The sequence below is a fragment of the Trachemys scripta genome, chromosome 5 (assembly GCF_013100865.1).
Source record: "Trachemys scripta elegans isolate TJP31775 chromosome 5, CAS_Tse_1.0, whole genome shotgun sequence".
NCBI classification, from domain to species: Eukaryota; Metazoa; Chordata; order Testudines; family Emydidae; genus Trachemys; species Trachemys scripta.
In genome coordinates this window covers 79,821,198-79,842,136 of record NC_048302.1, presented here as the reverse complement: position 1 = coordinate 79,842,136, position 20,939 = coordinate 79,821,198, and the positions used below count along the sequence as shown (strand labels likewise).

Here is a 20,939-nt window from a genome sequence, read left to right as displayed (position 1 = left end):
CCCGCTCCCAGCCACGTGGAAAGGGCTGCCCGGCAACCCGTGAAGCCGGTAGTGCTTGGGCTTCGGGCAACCCCCTTGCCTCCGGACCCTGCGCCCCCAGCCGGGCACTTCCCCTCCCGGGCTCCGGCGGCGCAGGGTCCGGAGGTATGGGGGCTGCCCAAAGCCCGTAGCGCTCGGCTCTTAAACAGAGCTGAAGAGTCGGGAAGGAGCAGAGCCGCCACGGCTGGAGGCTCTGCTCCTCCCCTGACTCTTCAGCTCTGTTTAAGAGCCAAGCTGCCCCAGCGCTACCGGCTTCGGGCAGCCCCCATGCCTCCGGACCCTGCGCCGCTGGAACCGGGAGGGGAAGTGCCCGGCCGGCGGCTGGGGTCCGGAGGCAAGGGGGCTGCCTGAAGCCCATAGCACTCGGGCAGCTCGGCTCTTAAACAGAGCCGAAGAGTCAGGGGAGGAGCAGAGCCACCGCGGGAGGGGAAGTGCCTGGCCAGCATTTTCCCGGACATGTTCAGCTTTTTGGCAATTCCCCCCGGACGGGGGTTTGAGTGCCGAAAAGCCGGACATGTCTGGGAAAAAGAGGACGTATGGTAACCCTACTCATGTCATTTCTGTCTTTTCTTCTGATTAGTTTGCATTTCTAGTATTTATTTTTTTTAACCAGTGAAAATGTACTTGGTACTGTACAACACAAAATCAAAGACAGAAAAGCTTAAAACCTAGCGGAGTTTAAACTACAAGCTGACACTGCCCCTACTATGTTTCTGTTCAACATGCACATGCAGCATACGTAAGTTACAAGTATTAAGCATTTTGCTGGTAGTTGAAAGGGACATACTCTACTTTTTTTACTGTTAAATTATTACTATAGCCTGAGTAATCTTGGAAATAAATCTGGAAATGTAAATGAAACTGAGCTATGGGCTTTTAAGCACAGGTACTTTCTGATATTGTTATAATTATGATAGATCTAAAATATAATAATAAATGAATGCATTGTTTCTCTTTATTTTTAATAAGAAATCTTAACACTCAGAACTTACCCAATGTAAAATTCACTTGTATGTTCCTGATGTTAGCATTTATTGTCTTTGTGATTTGATTTTAAAAATTCATAATTTTACAAACAAATTTTCACCAGGGAAGAATTCCTAGGGCTACTTTATATAGGTTTTTTAAAAAAATTCCTGTGTACAAAAATGCAGAGACAATGGCTCTTACCAAATCATCCACTCTCTCATCTAGTATTGAAACATTTCCTGTGTGCCTGCCTGAAAACAATCACCACCAGAGTTGTGAAAGATGATGCAAACATGCAACAGAGAGCAGCTGTGCTCAGTGAGAGGGAATCTTTAATCAGTTTAACCTCTAAACCTTTTGGTAACTGCATCCAGTGGAAGTTAAAAACAATGAATGGCTGTCCTGTTGCACCCATTGTTGTTTCCTCCAGCCATACTTGAAGGAAATCTGCATTTAGAATGCACAATAGTTATTGCAAATGTTATGCAGCAAGTCGAAAAGTGGGCTCTTGAAAACAGCACAACTTGTTACATTTAAAGCAGATAAACTTTGTGTGTGAGTCATAGAAACAAAACAGTGTGAAACCAAATAGTTACTAAACATACTCAGCTGAGGGGCATTGGAGTGCTGTGGTTCAATATAGTTCAGTTTGTATTTTCCATAGTGTGGCATTCTTTGAAGAGAAAGCAAAAGGTTTTCTAGTCTTTTTGGTACCTTTCAGATGGATTAGAAACGGCAAACTCTATGGCACTTAGATATTTAAAAAAAAAAAAATAGAAAATCTAAACTGCAGTTTTGACACAGGTATGATTTCATTTTGCACCTCACTTGTTGTTTGGTGAGTACTTTGGCTTTTATAATAGGATCAGGCACAATGACACAGCAAAGTCTTTAAAGAACCTATTGGCTTGTGTGTATTATGCTGATTTAAAGGTAGTTCAAGGGATCAGGATACTTTTGGGTTTATTTCATCACTTTTTTTTCTATCTGCTTACAAAAAGTCCCAGAAACAGTTCCATTTACTTGTACATGGTATGTTTGTTTTTTATATAAATAGGCTAATAGATTAATCTTGGTTGATTCAGTGGAATAATATTTTTAACTATTAAATTCACTGCTCCTCAAGACAAGAGGACATTATATTATATAAATATAAATTTATGTTTGTTTATTTATATTTAGGTCAGATTTCTAGTTCTACAGATAACGTTGATTCCTTGAAAAGTGTGTCTCAGTGTATGGGAGGGTTCATGAGGTGTTTTTGGCAGAAAAAGTAGCCACTGTTTCTGAGAAGCTTATTGATTAAGCACAAAAATGTAAGGGGCTTGACGGTTGAATCAGGTGCTTATTTTTATGTCTGTTTAATTTAATTGTATGAAATAAATTACACTGCTTGCCTTAAGATAGAGTACAACATTTCAGTTGTAGAATTTATTCTATTTTTAATTAATGCAAAGATTTAAAAAAGATATTTTGAGCCTACATTAGCAGAATTCATATTTCTTTTACCTTTAAGGTAGGTTAAAGTAATACAGTAAAAGCTATGTTATCTGGCACGTACCAATCGGAAAGCTCTAGAAACCTGCATTTTGGGAGTGGGTGTGGGCTCCGGGCTCTGGGAGGGAATTGGGTGTGGGAGGGGCTCAGGGCAGGGGTTTGGTGTGCACAATGTGTTTCAGGGTGCCCAATCTGGCACTCACCTACCCCCAGCCCTGAGCTCTCTCCAGCACCCAAACTTCCTCCCTCTTAGTTAACCGGAATTTTTGACTTCCTAGCGCCCCCCACTCCTCCAACATTCTGGCTAACAAAGATTTATTGTACCATTCAAAAATAGCACCATGCCATTAGTTGTTTTCACCAGTTTGGAGCTGGCTCTTACGTAATGGAAAAAGATCAAACCAATTAAGTTAATGCTGTAGTAAATCTCCTTGTTGCATTTGTTAATCACCAATGTATGCATCACGTTTTGTTCCTATAAGCTATGTTTAAATATTAGCATCAATATGGAAAAGTGGGATAGCAGAATTTCTGCATACATAGCAGCTCATCTGGTCCCACAAATTACAGCCCAAATCATTCTCACTCATAAAGAAGTATTGATCTTTGAAAGCTGGGTGGCCAGAGATATATTGAAGTCTCTTAACATACACTCTATAAACACAGCAATCTACTTGTCTCATACATCACTGAGCCTGCACTGAAGAAAAGAATTTGAGGTATGTAATGTCAATCTTGTGCTAACTGTGCCTGTCACGCAAATCAAAATTGTAAATTCTCTGAGCTGACAGGATCTGAGAACTATTTTGGAGCCAATGAATGGTGAGTGACTGCATCCTAGTGCTTCAGCTAGCAAGCTTCTCATGTTCTCCAACAATATTCAGACTGTAATATATACATCCTGTGTCAGCCTTCTATGGGTACAAAGATATAACTTCTACACAATCACAGCTGTTCTGTCGCCTGCCGTCTGCTGCTCTGTAATAGAATAGCATAATCTCCCCTCCATGTAATGCTGACAGGCCATTACAAATTGTGATTTACCCAAGGATATTAACCATAGTCTTGTTGTACAGTGGGTGCTCATGTATGATTTATTAACATATCAGCAGTTTTTATTTACATTGTCCCTTGGGACTTGAATTGCTGTATCTACAGAACCAGAGGGTGTCTCTATTTGATCTTCCTTATTGTGTTAAATGATGAGAAAAAAGTATCCAAAGTATAAGAAAAATGGAAAGTGGAGACACAGAAGAAGATTAAATATAAGTAGGAGGGGAAATGTTCACTTTGAGTTTTTGAAAAAGCTTTGTGCGGATTCTTATTCCATCCAGATTTGTTCTCCTATCCCTAGTAAGTCCCTGTGCACTTTCATTTATTCACAGCACTGACTGGGTTCCACTTTCATCAGGCTGCCATACAGCACTCTCACAAAACATTGCAAATGATTCTGTGCATACATATATAAATGCAAGGTCCGTGCCTGGAGAAACGTACATGCTAACAGCCTGATCCTGCAACACTTTCTGGAAAAAATAGTCCTTATATAAGCAAATTGCACCATTGGCACCCTTATATAAGTAGGACTACTCACAAGAGAGACTCGGGATCGGATTCAAATTTATTCACAGATAGTAAAGCACATATTGCAAGCAGTTGGAGAAAATAGTTTCCTACTTCCATGACTACATAATTGGGAAGGAGGGAGTGGCTGACACAGGAGCCAGCATCTTCCTTCTGACTGGGGGGGTATCAGCCTTACCTAGGAGAAAGTGGGCCACCCACACAATGAAGATGTCAGGCAGGATGGAAGGGAGAATTACAAGCAACTTGGCAACCACCACAGGAGGCACAAAGGGAAATAGTCTGCTGGGTCCAGAACGGGAGGAAGGGAGTTGTGGAGAGGAGGCAGAGTTGTGACATCAGTATACTTGAGTTGTTGTTTTCTGGCACATTCAATATTCAGAAGCATTTGGATCCCTTGGGCCATTTGGGAAGGTTGGTTTGGTTTCGGATTTTTTGCTTCCAGATGCCCAGTTGAAAATTAATTATTAAAGTATTTATATGGCTTAATCCTCCATTCTGCATCACCATGTTTATGCTGGTATAACTCCATTGAAGCCAGTGGTGAAAAGGAATGCAGAACCAGTCCATAGTTTGCCTTTAAAATGCATCTCCTCCAGCATTCCCTAATGTTGCATTCTTAATTGCAACCTTTATATAAAACTGTTACCAGACTTCTCTCTAATGGGGTAGAATGTTAAACCCAACATCTTGGATTGTTTCTATGCCAAGTTATGAGGATATGGGTTTGCTTCTATTAAGGCAAGTATTTTAAACTCATTTGTGTGTCTGGATGCCTGAATTGCAGTTCCTTTTCTGGTTTAATTGTGACTGTCCTGCTGTAACGGGCTCCTGCTTTAGGGGACTTCATAAACAGTCATTTTTCTTTGAGATTATGTGCTTCCCTTTATAGGTAGATCATGTCTAGGCTTTGTAAAATGTTGACTTTTGTCACCTTCTTTCAGATTGTGCAGTATTGTGAAGCAGACATCTTCCTCTTGTCCAGAGACCCAGATCCTCTGTTGCTCCTTCTCATGGGCAAATTGTGCATACTGTAACTGTCATTCACAATTCATCTGCTGAGCTTGCAGAGTGAATCCATCTCTCCTTCATTTGAGGAGCTGTGGCTTCCAGTGCTGCTACAGGTCACCTAGATTTTGCATAAATCAAAAATATTGAAGATACTGTGCTGGAGAAGCAGAATAGCACATAAAACCTAAGGGCAGAGAGCTTAGCAAAATACCAGTCTCATAAACTGGGATTGCAACTAAATGGCATTTTTGTTGTCACTCTCAGCAGAGAGGCCAAGGATGGACTGGGCATGGCAAGAAAGTACTTCAGTCTGCCTTAGGCTGAAAATAGGGCTGAGACCAGGGCAGAGAGCGAGGAAGCTTCCAATACCATTGCTTGGAATAACCTGTCCTGTGTATAAATAAAGGACTTTAGGTGCCAGGACCCTACTCCCAAAAAAGAAAGGAAAATATGTAAAATACTTCAATGACAACTTTCCTCACATAGCACCACAGCACCCCTGAGGGAGAATAAGAAAACCATTGTGCAAGCAACCCCAAGAGAGTGTACACACTGGATACATATCTTGATATTTGAGTTCTTTGTTGTTCTTATTCAGTATTCTTAGGGAAGCTGGTGTGTCATTGATTTCAGTGGAAAATATCTGGAGTTCCTGTGGCACTGTGTGGTGTTTTACATATATATATATATATAAGATATGCAAAACACATTGGCTGACAAGATATATAATCTGTGTTTGTATAATATAATTATTTTTGTCTAATCACACTAAGAATAATTTAATATAATAGTTGCAAAGTTTTTAAAAAATACTACCATCTGCTCTTTTTAATAATTTAATGTATATTCTGCTTTGTTTTTGACTTTATATCAGATTTCTTGTCCTGTTGAAAAACTTATGTACCACTGTTGTCTGGCTTTGTAATATGACTAATTCATCAAAATCTGCTAGCAGTTATCACAGCAAACTAAAAATGCATAAATTTTCCCAATAATATCTGGTTTCAGAGTAGCAGCCGTGTTAGTCTGTATCCGCAAAAAGAAGAACAGGAGTACTTGTGGCACCTTAGAGACTAACACATTTATTAGAGCATAAGCTTTCGTGGACTACAGCCCACTTCTTCGGATGCATATAGCATATATATGCATCCGAAGAAGTGGGCTGTAGTCCACGAAAGCTTATGCTCTAATAAATGTGTTAGTCTCTAAGGTGCCACAAGTACTCCTGTTCTTCTTTTTGCCAATAATATCTGTTCCTCTTCATGATTCAACCTGATCATGTTGGTGGCTTTCAAAATAATTCACTGTTGTTTTGAGATACCAGCATTTGACTACCTATGCAGTATACGTTGTCCTTGCTGGAAATTTACACATGCTGCATCATTTTAAGTCATGTTTTGTGGAAATATTTAAATCACTAAGGAAGTCATTAGGTTTTTATTTTCTGGATAATGGCAAGTACACCTTGACTCTTTTTAGAAAGAAATAATAAAACATTATCCAAATAACTATGGACTTTCCAAGACTATTTATTAATAATAATAATGTGCTGCAAATTTACAAGGTGCTTTAGAGAACATGTAGAAAACAAAAGTATTTCCCCAAATTGCTCACAGTCTAAGTTAGACAAATATGATACAAGAAGAAGAGATCGAATGCAAGAAGAGTGGGAACACATTACCAATGAAACCAGTATAGAAAGGCTTCACAAATCAAGTGGAGTAAGGAGGAATTTGAAACACTTGAAGCAGAGGAGATGGGCAGCTGTTGCAGGTTAGAGTGGTCTGAAACCAAGAGTGGGGGAAAGAGACAAGGGCTTTGTCTTCACTGCTTAAAAAAAAAAAAGTTTAGTTTTACCATGAGGTAAACTAAGTGAGGCCCACCCAAGGTAGGGGTATAGTGCTGACCTTGCCTAATTTACCTGCCAGTAAAATTAAGTGCCTTGTCTTCACTGTTTTTGCCATGGGATATCTCATGCAGTAAAAACACATCCTTTTTTTTAGCAGCAAAGACGAGGCCAAAGGGTACAATTCTGAGAGAGGATGCAGAGGAATGTAAGGAATGAGAGGAGATGTACAATGAAATGATAGAGCTGTGAGTGACGTAAAACTGTTCGCAGCCCTAATTTTGAGAATACAGAACTTGATGTGGAAGTTCTTGAATTCAAATAGGAGTAGTGATTTGGTTTCAGCCAGATGATAAGAGGAGGATTTTAACTGTGGTAATGTAGTTAAAAGGGAAGGTGGCTGTGACGGGTTGGATCACAGAAACCTCCTTGGGACAGCCAACTGATGTGCTGAGACTACCCTTGAGCCTGTTTCCCCTGGCAGCTTGGGACTTCAGTGCCCTGCCTGGTTTGAGCCAGACATGCTAGCCTGCTGCAAACCCAGACCCAGGACTGAACCACCTCCCTCAACAGCTGCATTCTTTATTGCTACAGAGGAGTTTGAGACACCCTCCTATTCCCCCAGCAGTCCATGTGACTTCAACCCCCTTTCCCCCCCAGGGCTTCCTTCTCGCTGCTAACCAACCCTGGGACAGATTCTGCCACATTAAAGAAATCATTACCTAGTAGAAACACTGCAAAATTGTGTGCCACTGTTGCAAAAGTCAGCTCAGCCTGCAAATCCCTAGTTTGCATGTATACTTTAGCTAAAGGGGCAAGGACTTTGTAACCTCCCACCAGTTCTAATTTTGCCATTTTCCCTGGCAATAAATCCTTCTCCTGGATCAGGTCCCTCCTGACTACAGAAATCTCTGCACCTGTGTCTCTTAAAACAACAAAAAAAACCAGGAGTACTTGTGGCACCTTAGAGACTAACAAATTTATTAGTAAATTTAATAAATTTGTTAGTCTCTAAGGTGCCACAAGTACTCCTGTTCTTTTTGCAGATACAGACTAACACGGCTGCTACTCTGAAACCTCTTAAACCAACGAGTACTTTCCCATTAAGTTTAACCGCATGCATATGCTCACTGCTTGATTGTGTAGAAGCAACCTTTACAAATCCTGTGTGGAAAGAGGCAGCAGCCTGGCTCTGAGAAGCAGCAGCTTCATGTGTTACTTGCTTCCTGTTTCCACTCAGCAAGGGACATTTATTCCTCAGGTGCCCACTGGATTTACAATGATAGCACCTCATGGGCGCTTCTGCTTGTACAGGAGATTTGGGACGAGTAAAAGGAATGGGGAGGTGAACGCCCAGCCTTCTTTTTCCCAAGGGTAAAACGGTGATTCTGCTTTCCACCAATCCTGTACCCTTCTGCCAGTGGTTTATGTTTAATTGCAGCTTGTCTTGCTCATAAGAGTCTGCAAACTAGCTAATTCACCCACTTTTGTCCCACAAATACTGTTTTACATCATCACTGCACATATTCAGGAATTGTTCCAGAGTTACCAGATCACACATTTCTCCCAAGCTTGTAATGCCTTTCCCCCTCACCCACTTATCTACCAAATCTCTCATTTCATGTACATAAGCCACATTACTCAATCCAGATCCCCTTTTAAGACTCCTGAATTTAACCCTGTAGGTTTCAGGTGTAATCTGAAGGTGATGAAATATTTAGCAATATCACTGGATTCTTCATACTGTGGACACAGTCGCTCCCATTTGTGGATTTTTGGGGAAGTGAAGCCAGCAGCTGGAGGGTTCTGTCTCTTCCATTCCATAACAGCCAGTTCATGCTTCTGGGCCTGTATTTCTCTGTCTTTTAATTCCAGGGCTCTTTTGTTCCTGGCTGCTTCTGCTTCCATAGCCATTTTGTGGGCAGTTGCCTCTGCTTCTTTGAGCTTCAGTTGAAACTCCTGGTCCTTTGCCTTCTCTTCTGCTTCCAGTCTGGCCAGCTCTAGTTTACTAGCTGCCTCGCTGGTAGTCATTTTCCTGCTGTCTTGTGCTGGCCCCCTCTGCAGTTCACTGAAACTGGGATGCACTCTGTTTAGAGGCTTCTTAGTTAACAGAGACTTTCCCAGTGTTCAGCCTTTCTGGGCAATTTGCAACCTGTGCAGTTCTAGCTTCTTCTGATCTTCACTCTTACTTATTTTGCTTACTTTTCTGTCTCTTTTCCCTTACCCGAAATAAGCAAACAGAAAACAACAAACCAGTAACCAATTTGTCTGTTCTCCAGCCACCACACCCAAAACTCACTTAAAATCACTACCAATATCTCAAAGCAATCAGTTGTGCACAGATCCTGCCGACTACAACACTGTGATGGGTTGGATCACAGAAAACCCATTAGGAGCTGGGCATCTGAGTGTTAGAGACAGGAACGCTTCTTAAGCTGTTTTTGGTTAAGCCTGCAGTTTGTGGGACGTAGTTCAGACCTGGGTCTGGGTTTGCAGCAGGTTAGCGTGTCTGACTCAACCCAGGCAGGGCACTGAAGTCTCAAGCTGCCAGGGGAAACAGGCTCAGGGGTAGTCTTGGCACATCAGTTGGCATTTCCCAAGGGGTTTTCTGTGATCCAACCGGTCACAGTGGCGACAAGAAAGAAGGGGGTTACAGTAATCAAACAGAGTTGAGCAAGGAGGAAAGTAAAAGGAGTGAATGGAAAGGATGGGGATAAGAAGGGGAAGACAATAACAGAAAATGTAGAAGTGGCAGAAGTGCTAAAGGACTTTTTTTTTGTTCCTTTTCATCAAAAAGGTTAGTAGTGATCAGATGTCTAATATAGTGAATGCCAGTGAAAATGAGGTAGGATCTCAGGCTAAAATAGGGTCAGAACAAATTAAAAATTACTTAGATAAGTTAGATGTCTTCACGTCACCAGGGCCTGATGAAATACATCTTAAAATGCTCAAGCAGCTGACCGAGAAGATACCTGAGCCATTAGACTGAGACTACAGGGGATGAAGTGAGGGTCACTAATGGGAGATGAGAAAGATTTGGAAAGACTGGAAGAGGGCAAATATGTAATGCCAATCTATAAAAAGGGATATAAAGGCAACCCAGGGAATTACAGGCCAGTCAGTTTAACTTCTGAAAAATAATGGAGCAAAAAAAATCAAGCAATCAGTTTGTAAACATAGAAGATAAGGTGATAAGTAACACTCAACATGGATTTGTCAAGAACAAATCACGTCAAATTAACCTAATAACTTTCTTTGACAGGGTAACACGCCTTGTGGATGGGGCGGGGAAACCATAAATGTGATATATATTGACTTTAGTAAGGCTTTTGATACTGTCTCTCATTACCTTCTCATAAACAAACTGGGGAAATATAGCCTAGACGGAGCTACTATAAGCTGGGTGCATAACTGGTTGGAAAACTGTTCCCAGAGAGTAGTTATCAGTGGTTCACAGTCAAGCTGAAAGCGCACATCAAATGGGGTCCCGCAGGGATTGGTTCTGGGTCTAGTTCTGTTCAGTGTTTTCATACATGATTTAGATAATGGCCAAGAAGAGTACACATATAAAGTTTGCAGAGGATAGGATTGAAATTCAAAATGATCTGGACAAATTGGAGAAATAGACTGAAGTAAATAGGATGAAATTCAATAAGGACAAATGCAAAGTACTCCATTTAGGAAGGAACAATCAGTTGCACACATACAAAATGGGAAATGACTGCCTAGGAAGGAGTACTGCAGAAAGGGATCTGAGGGTCATAATGGATCAATAGCTAAATATGAGTCAACAGTGTAACACTGCAAAAAAAAACAAACATCATTCTGGGATGTATGAGCAGCAGTGTTGTAAGCAAGACATGAGAAGTAATTCTTCCACTCTCCTACATGCTGACAAAGCCTCAACTAGAGTATTGTATACAGTTCTGGGTGCCATATTTCAGGAAAGATGTGGACAAATTGGAAAAAATCCAGAGGAGAGCAACAAAAATGATTAAAGGACTAGAAAACATGATCTATGGGGAAAGACAAAAAAAATTGGGTTGTTTACTCTGGAGAAGAGAAGACTAAGGGGGGACATAATAGTTTTCAAGTACATAAAAGGTTGTTACAAGGAGGAGGGAGAAAAATTGTTCTTATTAACCTCTGAGGATAGCACAAGAAGCAATGGGCTTAAATTGCTACAAAGGAGTTTTAGGTTGGACATTAGGAAAAACTTCCTGTCAGGGTAGTTAAGCACTGGAACAAACTCCGACGGCGATTGTGGAATCTCCATCCTTGGAGGTTTTTAAGAACAGGTTAGACAAACACATGTCAGGAGTGTTCTAGTTATTATTAGTCCTGCCTTGAGTGCAGAGGACTGGACTAGATGACCTCTTGAGGTCCCTTCCAGTCATATGATTCTATGAATAGAGCCCATAGGATGGAATTTATACTTGGTAGAAGGCTGTAAATAAAACAACAGTTGAAGCAGACTGTGTAAATTGTTAGTGATGGAGGAGTGACTTATTGAGGTCCCTTCCAGTCTTACACTTCTATGATTCACTTCTATGATGGTCTTTAGAGGGCTTATTTTACAGTAGGTGTCATGGAACAAAATAACACTGTCAACATACTCTGATTTAGCTGAAGCAAAATCAGGCTTTATTCTGAGGAAAGTACCTTGTGTGGTCTAGAGCCAGGAAGCCATTGCATTGAGCAAATATTGACTGGTACTCACTGAGTTCTTAGATAGTCAGTGTAGGGGGCCTCTGGTAGGCAATGACCAATAGGGCGCTAGTTATGCTAATTTAATTACAAGCCCTGCACAGGTTGCATGAGTTCTGTACAGTAGAAAGAAGCAACAAGACTTTTTAATACCTACTTCCACATCAGAACTAAAATAGCTCATTTGTTCATTAATAGCGTATATTAATTGATTAGAAATAGATTGATTAAAGTCATTTTACAGCCTGATTTTACAGCCCTTACTCAGCTTGGTGAGCACTTACTCATGGGTAAGACTCTAAGAAATTTGTGAGGGTTTTGGTTCAAAAGTTGCAGCCAGTTTGTTTAAATTGTGGTTCAAAGCATGCAGTCTATCTTCCGAAACATGGAACAGCACAGAAGAGACACTGTATGTCCTGCTTGGCTCTCCATGACAACCATGACAAAGAAGTGGCTGGGCCAGATTTGAGTGGCATTGCAACCCCATCTGCCAGGTCACAATGCCACTCACTCAAATATGGCCCATCCACCCCTCCATCGTGTCAGCCCAAATTCGAGTGAGTGGATTGCTATTTATTATGTATTTTGATGTGCTGAATTCAAATATGACAATTAAAACAACTGATTGGCTACTGTTTCTAAGATATTTAAGTTTTTATATTTTATGTCTATGTATATTGTGTAGATAGTAGAGTTTTAATCATAAATTGTAAACCTAGGTCTTTTCCTGTGTTTATGGTTGCTTTACATGATAATATTTCACCTGTCCTGTTTATGTAACACTTTAAAAATCAGCAAAATGGTTATATAAATAAAATTTATTATGAAACAAGGCAAAAAACTTATTATGTACATAGTTTAGTCCTATTCAATGTCTACTCGGCGCTTCTTGGCTTGTCTCTTGTATTTATTAAATGGAGCATCTCTTGTCACTGTCCAGCAATAGTCTGCAAGCATTGATGGGCTCCATTTGCCCTGATAGTGTTTCTCCATTGTTGCAATGTCCTGGTGAAATCGCTCGCCGTGCTCGTCGCTCACTGCTCTGCAGTTCGGTGGAAAAAAATCTAGATGAGAGTGCAAAAAATGTATCTTTAGTGACATGTTGCAACCAAGGCTTTTGTATGCCTTGAGGAGGTTTTCCACCAACAACCGGTAGTTGTTGTCTGCCTTGTTGTTTCCAAGAAAATGTATTGCCACTAACTGGAAGGCTTTCCATGCCGTCTTTTCCTTGCCATGCAGTGCATGGTCAAATGCATCATCTCGAAGAAGTTCACGAATCTGACGACCAACAAAGACACCTTCCTTTATCTTAGCTTCAGTTAACCTTGGAAATTTTCCACAGAGGTACTTGAAAGCTGCTTGTGTTTTGTCAATGACCTTGACAAAGTTTTTCATCAGACCCAGCTTGATGTGTAAGGGTGGTAACAAAATCTTCCTTGATTCAACAAGTGGTGGATGCTGAACACTTTTCCTCCCAGGCTCCAATGACTGTCGGAGTGGCTAATCTTTCTTGATGTAATGGGAATCTCTTGCACGACTATCCCATTCGCAGAGAAAACAGCAGTACTTTGTGTATCCATTCTGCAGACCAAGCAAGAGAGCAACAACCTTCAAATTGCCACAAAGCTGCCACTGATGTTGGTCATAGTTTATGCACCTCAAAAGTTGTTTCACGTTTTCATAGGTTTCCTTCATATGGACTGCATGACCAACTGGAATTGATGGCAAAACATTGCCATTCTGCAGTAAAACAGCTTTAAGACTCGTCTTCGATGAATCAATGAACAGTCTCCACTCATCTGGATCGTGAACGATGTTGAGGGCTGCCATCACACCATCGATGTTGTTGCAGGCTATCAGATCACCTTCCATGAAGAAGAATGGGACAAGATCCTTTTGACCGTCACGGAACATGGAAACCCTAACATCACCTGCCAGGAGATTCCACTGCTGTAGTCTGGAGCCCAACAGCTCTGCCTTACTCTTGAGTAGTTCTAAATCCCTGACAAGGTCATTCAGTTCACCTTGTGTTATGAGGTGTGGTTCAGAGGAGGAGGATGGGAGAAAATGTGGGTCCTGTGACATTGATGGTTCAGGACCAGAAGTTTCATCCTCTTCCTCTTCCTCGTCTGACTCAAGTGAGAATGATTCTGGTGCATCAGGAACCGGCAGTCCTTCTCCGTGGGGTACTGGGCGTATAGCTGATGGAATGTTTGGATAATGCACAGTCCACTTTTTCTTCTTTGACACACCTTTCCCAACTGGAGGCACCATGTAGAAGTAACAATTGCTGGTATGATCTGTTGGCTCTCTTCAAATCCTTGGCACTGCAAAAGACATAGATTTTCTTCTCCTGTTCAACCACTGGCGAAGATTTGTTGCACAAGTGTTGCGGCATATGTGTGGGGCCCACCTCTTGTCCTGATCTCCAATTTTGCAGCCAAAATAAAGGTAATAGGCTTTCTTAACCATAGTAGTTATACTGCGCTTTTGTGATGCAAAAGTCACTTCACCACAAACATAGCAGAAGTTATCTGCACTGTTCACACAAGTACGAGGCATCTCTGCTCACTTTGGCTAAACAAAAATGTGTCCCTTTGCAAAATCAAACACTGACAAATAAGAGAGCATGACACTGTATGATTTCTAGAGCTGATATAGGGCAATTTGTTCAGCAGAGTGATGTAAGCTTCATTACGATTGCATCATTCATGACTTTTAGGAATAACATGATGCAATTCATATCATGTATGACGCAATACCAGCTTCAGATTGCATCATTCATTGTTTTGCCTAAAAAGCAAGTACTGTCCAAACCCAGTCATAGATTTATTCATAGATCCAGTGAAAGATGTATTTTAGTCATTTCTGGTTTAAATTGAGATGCCTTCCCTTTATAACTCACTTATCCTCCGCCATTCCCAAGTTAAGGGTCGTATATACTGACCCAATAGCATATCTTGAAAACTAGAGCCAATCAACAATTTTAAGCATCATTTTCGTTCTCAGCGACCCAGAATTAGTAAAGTTTGACTACATTTATTTCAGAAGCATTTTGGCTGTAGAGCAGGGTAATTTAAAGCATATTTGAGGACTAACAGCTTCAGAGGGGTATTTTGTTCTACTGGTCACTATAGTGAACGTTCAGCTATTTTAGTAAAAAACTACCTTCCAAAAAGCAGCTGCTCTTGCTGTGTATGCATTTTCTCATCACTTGTACTCACTAGTAGGGTTTTCAGTTGTAACTTAAGGACCAGCCTGGAAATGATTTCTTGACTTTGATTTCAAAAGCAGGAAACAGAGTAACCTACTGACCGCTACACTTACCTACATGCCTCCAGCTTCCATCCAGGACACACCACACGATCCATTGTCTACAGCCAAGCTCTAAGATATAACCGCATTTGCTCCAATCCCTCGGATAGAGACAAGCACCTACAAGATCTCTATCAAGCATTCTTAAAACTACAATACCCACCTGCTGAAGTGAAAAAACAGATTGACAGAGCCAGACGAGTACCCAGAAGTCACCTCCTACAAGACAGGCCCAACAAAGAAAATAACAGAACACCACTAGCTGTCACCTTCAGCCCCCAACTAAAACCTCTCCAGCGCATCATCAGAGATCTACAACCTATCCTGAAAGATGATCCTTTACTCTCACAGATCTTGGGAGACAGACCTGTCCTCGCTTACAGACAACCCCCCAACCTAAAGCAAATACTCACCAGCAACCACACATCACTGAACAAAACCACTAACCCAGGAACCTATCCTTGTAACAAACCCCGATGCCAACTCTGTCCACATATCTATTCAAGTGACATCATCATAGGACCTAATCACATCAGCCATACCATCAGGGGCTCGTTCACCTGCACATCTACCAATGTGATATATGCCATCATGTGCCAGCAATGCCCCTCTGCCATGTACATTGGCCAAACCGGACAGTCTCTACGCAAAAGAATTAATGGACACAAATCTGACATCAGGAATCAAAATACTCAAAAACCAGTGGGAGAACACTTTAACCTGTCTGGTCATTCAGTGACAGACCTGCGGGTGGCTATATTACAACAGAAAAACTTCAAAAACAGACTCCAAAGAGAGACTGCTGAGCTAGAATTGATATGCAAACTAGACACAATCAACTCCGGTTTGAATAAGGACTGGGAATGGCTGAGCCATTACAAACATTGAATCTATCTCCCCTTGTAAGTATTCTCACACTTCTTATCAAACTGTCTGTACTGGGCTAGCTTGATTATCACTTCAAAAGTTTTTTTTCTCTTAATTAATTGGCCTCTCAGAGTTGGTAAGACAACTCCCACCTGTTTATGCTCTCTGTATGTGTGTATATATATCTCCTCAATATATGTTCCATTCTATATGCATCCGAAGAAGTGGGCTGTAGTCCACGAAAGCTTATGCTCTAATAAATTTGTTAGTCTCTAAGGTGCCACAAGTACTCCTGTTCTTCTTTTTGCGGATACAGACTAACACGGCTGTTACTCTGAAACCTGTCATTATGCAAGGCACTGCATTTAGCCGTATGGAATGGAAATCCATCAACCTCATGAAAAAACTCGTACAGATACAGACAGACATCATCTTCCTTTCCAAATGCAAGCAGATGGACATCATACCAAAAGGACTAAAGGTAAAAAATCCATTACAATCTACATATCACACAGACTATGCTGAGAGACTGTGTCACACACTCTCAAAGAAACTGCGAAACCACCTGATCAGCATCCTATACAGCAAACAGGGAAAGATTAAGAATGAGCTCTCAGAACTGGATACTCTCATAAGAAACCAACCTTCCACACAAACTTCCTCATGGATAGACTTTACAAAAACTAGACAAGCCATTTACAAGACAAACTTTGCCTCTCTACAAAGGAAAAAGGACACTAAACTATCTAAACTGCTACATGCCACAAGCAGCCACAACAGTAGTTCCCTTAACCCACCCAGCAATATTGTTAATCTTTCCAGCTATACTCTTAGCCCAGCAGAAGAGTCTGTCCTATCTCGGGGCCTCTCCTTTTGTCCCTCCAGACCCATGAATATGATACAGTTCTGCGGTGACCTAGAATCCTACTTTCGACGTCTCCGACTCAAAGAATATTTCCAACATACCTCTGAACAGCATACTAACCCACAGAATCCTCCCTACCAGCACTACAAAAAAAAGGATTCTGCATGGACTCCTCCGGACGGTCGAAACAACAGACTGGATTTCTACATAGATTGCTTCCGTCGACGTGCAAAGGCTGAAATTGTGGAAAAGCAACATCACTTGCCACATAACCTCAGCCATGCTGAACACAACGCCATCTACAGCCTCAGAAACAACCCTGACATCATAATCAAAAAGGCTGACAAAGGAGGTGCTGTCGTCATCATGAATAAATTGGAATATGACCAGGAGGCTGCTAGACAGCTCTCTAACACCACATTCTACAGGCCATTATCCTCTGATCCCACTGAGGATTACCTAAAGAAACTACACCATCTGCTAAAAAAACTCCCTGACAAAGCACAGGAACAAATCCGTACAGACACATGCCTAGAACCCCGACCAGGGGTATTCTATTTGCTACCCAAGATCCATAAACCTGGATATCCTGGACGCCCCATCATCTCAGGCATTGGCACCCTAACATCAGGCTTGTCTGGTTATGTAGACTCTCTCCTCAGACCCTACGCTACCAGCACTCCCAGCTATCTTCGAGACACCACTGACTTCCTGAGGAAACTACAATCCATCGGTGATCTTCCAGAAAACACCATCCTGGCCACTATGGACGTAGAAGCCCTCTACACCAATATTCCACACAAAGATGGACTACAAGCTATCAGGAACAGTATCCCTGATAATGTCACAGCTAACCTGGTGGCTGAACTTTGTGATTTTGTCCTCACCCACAACTATTTCACATTTGGGGACAATATATACCTTCAAGTCAGCGGCACTGCTATGGGTACCCGCATGGCCCCACAATATGCCAACATTTTTATGGCTGACTTAGAACAACGCTTCCTTAGCTCTCGTCCCCTAACGCCCCTACTCTACTTGCGCTACATTGATGACATCTTCATCATCTGGACCCATGGAAAAGAAGCCCTTGAGGAATTTCACCATGATTTCAATAATTTCCATCCCACCATCAACCTCAGCCTAGATCAATCCACACAAGCGGTCCATTTCCTGGACACTACTGTGCTAATAAGCGATGGTCACATCAATACCACCCTATACCGGAAACCTACTGACCGCTACACTTACCTACATGCCTCCAGCTTCCATCCAGGACACACCACACGATCCATTGTCTACAGCCAAGCTCTAAGATATAACCGCATTTGCTCCAATCCCTCGGATAGAGACAAGCACCTACAAGATCTCTATCAAGCATTCTTAAAACTACAATACCCACCTGCTGAAGTGAAAAAACAGATTGACAGAGCCAGACGAGTACCCAGAAGTCACCTCCTACAAGACAGGCCCAACAAAGAAAATAACAGAACACCACTAGCTGTCACCTTCAGCCCCCAACTAAAACCTCTCCAGCGCATCATCAGAGATCTACAACCTATCCTGAAAGATGATCCTTTACTCTCACAGATCTTGGGAGACAGACCTGTCCTCGCTTACAGACAACCCCCCAACCTAAAGCAAATACTCACCAGCAACCACACATCACTGAACAAAACCACTAACCCAGGAACCTATCCTTGTAACAAACCCCGATGCCAACTCTGTCCACATATCTATTCAAGTGACATCATCATAGGACCTAATCACATCAGCCATACCATCAGGGGCTCGTTCACCTGCACATCTACCAATGTGATATATGCCATCATGTGCCAGCAATGCCCCTCTGCCATGTACATTGGCCAAACCGGACAGTCTCTACGCAAAAGAATTAATGGACACAAATCTGACATCAGGAATCAAAATACTCAAAAACCAGTGGGAGAACACTTTAACCTGTCTGGTCATTCAGTGACAGACCTGCGGGTGGCTATATTACAACAGAAAAACTTCAAAAACAGACTCCAAAGAGAGACTGCTGAGCTAGAATTGATATGCAAACTAGACACAATCAACTCCGGTTTGAATAAGGACTGGGAATGGCTGAGCCATTACAAACATTGAATCTATCTCCCCTTGTAAGTATTCTCACACTTCTTATCAAACTGTCTGTACTGGGCTAGCTTGATTATCACTTCAAAAGTTTTTTTTCTCTTAATTAATTGGCCTCTCAGAGTTGGTAAGACAACTCCCACCTGTTTATGCTCTCTGTATGTGTGTATATATATCTCCTCAATATATGTTCCATTCTATATGCATCCGAAGAAGTGGGCTGTAGTCCACGAAAGCTTATGCTCTAATAAATTTGTTAGTCTCTAAGGTGCCACAAGTACTCCTGTTCTTCTTTTTGCGGATACAGACTAACACGGCTGTTACTCTGAAACCTGTCATTATGCAAGGCACTGCATTTAGCCGTATGGAATGGAAATCCATCAACCTCATGAAAAAACTCGTACAGATACAGACAGACATCATCTTCCTTTCCAAATGCAAGCAGATGGACATCATACCAAAAGGACTAAAGGTAAAAAATCCATTACAATCTACATATCACACAGACTATGCTGAGAGACTGTGTCACACACTCTCAAAGAAACTGCGAAACCACCTGATCAGCATCCTATACAGCAAACAGGGAAAGATTAAGAATGAGCTCTCAGAACTGGATACTCTCATAAGAAACCAACCTTCCACACAAACTTCCTCATGGATAGACTTTACAAAAACTAGACAAGCCATTTACAAGACAAACTTTGCCTCTCTACAAAGGAAAAAGGACACTAAACTATCTAAACTGCTACATGCCACAAGCAGCCACAACAGTAGTTCCCTTAACCCACCCAGCAATATTGTTAATCTTTCCAGCTATACTCTTAGCCCAGCAGAAGAGTCTGTCCTATCTCGGGGCCTCTCCTTTTGTCCCTCCAGACCCATGAATATGATACAGTTCTGCGGTGACCTAGAATCCTACTTTCGACGTCTCCGACTCAAAGAATATTTCCAACATACCTCTGAACAGCATACTAACCCACAGAATCCTCCCTACCAGCACTACAAAAAAAAGGATTCTGCATGGACTCCTCCGGACGGTCGAAACAACAGACTGGATTTCTACATAGATTGCTTCCGTCGACGTGCAAAGGCTGAAATTGTGGAAAAGCAACATCACTTGCCACATAACCTCAGCCATGCTGAACACAACGCCATCTACAGCCTCAGAAACAACCCTGACATCATAATCAAAAAGGCTGACAAAGGAGGTGCTGTCGTCATCATGAATAAATTGGAATATGACCAGGAGGCTGCTAGACAGCTCTCTAACACCACATTCTACAGGCCATTATCCTCTGATCCCACTGAGGATTACCTAAAGAAACTACACCATCTGCTAAAAAAACTCCCTGACAAAGCACAGGAACAAATCCGTACAGACACATGCCTAGAACCCCGACCAGGGGTATTCTATTTGCTACCCAAGATCCATAAACCTGGATATCCTGGACGCCCCATCATCTCAGGCATTGGCACCCTAACATCAGGCTTGTCTGGTTATGTAGACTCTCTCCTCAGACCCTACGCTACCAGCACTCCCAGCTATCTTCGAGACACCACTGACTTCCTGAGGAAACTACAATCCATCGGTGATCTTCCAGAAAACACCATCCTGGCCACTATGGACGTAGAAGCCCTCTACACCAATATTCCACACAAAGATGGACTACAAGCTATCAGGAACAGTATCCCTGATAATGTCACAGCTAACCTGGTGGCTGAACTTTGTGATTTTGTCCTCACCCACAACTATTTCACATTTGGGGACAATATATACCTTCAAGTCAGCGGCACTGCTATGGGTACCCGCATGGCCCCACAATATGCCAACATTTTTATGGCTGACTTAGAACAACGCTTCCTTAGCTCTCGTCCCCTAACGCCCCTACTCTACTTGCGCTACATTGATGACATCTTCATCATCTGGACCCATGGAAAAGAAGCCCTTGAGGAATTTCACCATGATTTCAATAATTTCCATCCCACCATCAACCTCAGCCTAGATCAATCCACACAAGCGGTCCATTTCCTGGACACTACTGTGCTAATAAGCGATGGTCACATCAATACCACCCTATACCGGAAACCTACTGACCGCTACACTTACCTACATGCCTCCAGCTT

General features: G+C 41.9%; 1 long non-coding RNA gene across 3 annotated transcripts in view; it reads left to right on the top strand.

Moving 5' to 3' along the window:
* LOC117878120 overlaps nt 1–20,939 on the top strand; it is a 153,235-nt gene that overhangs the window by 107,830 nt on the left and 24,466 nt on the right. Inside the window, exon 3 of one of the 3 annotated variants that reach the window (XR_004645894.1) lies at nt 5,034–5,048. The exons of the other annotated variants lie outside the window; for them this stretch is intronic. This is a non-coding gene — a long non-coding RNA (uncharacterized LOC117878120). Of the gene's footprint in view, nt 1–5,033; nt 5,049–20,939 lie in introns of those variants that run through there. 3 annotated transcript variants of the gene reach the window in all.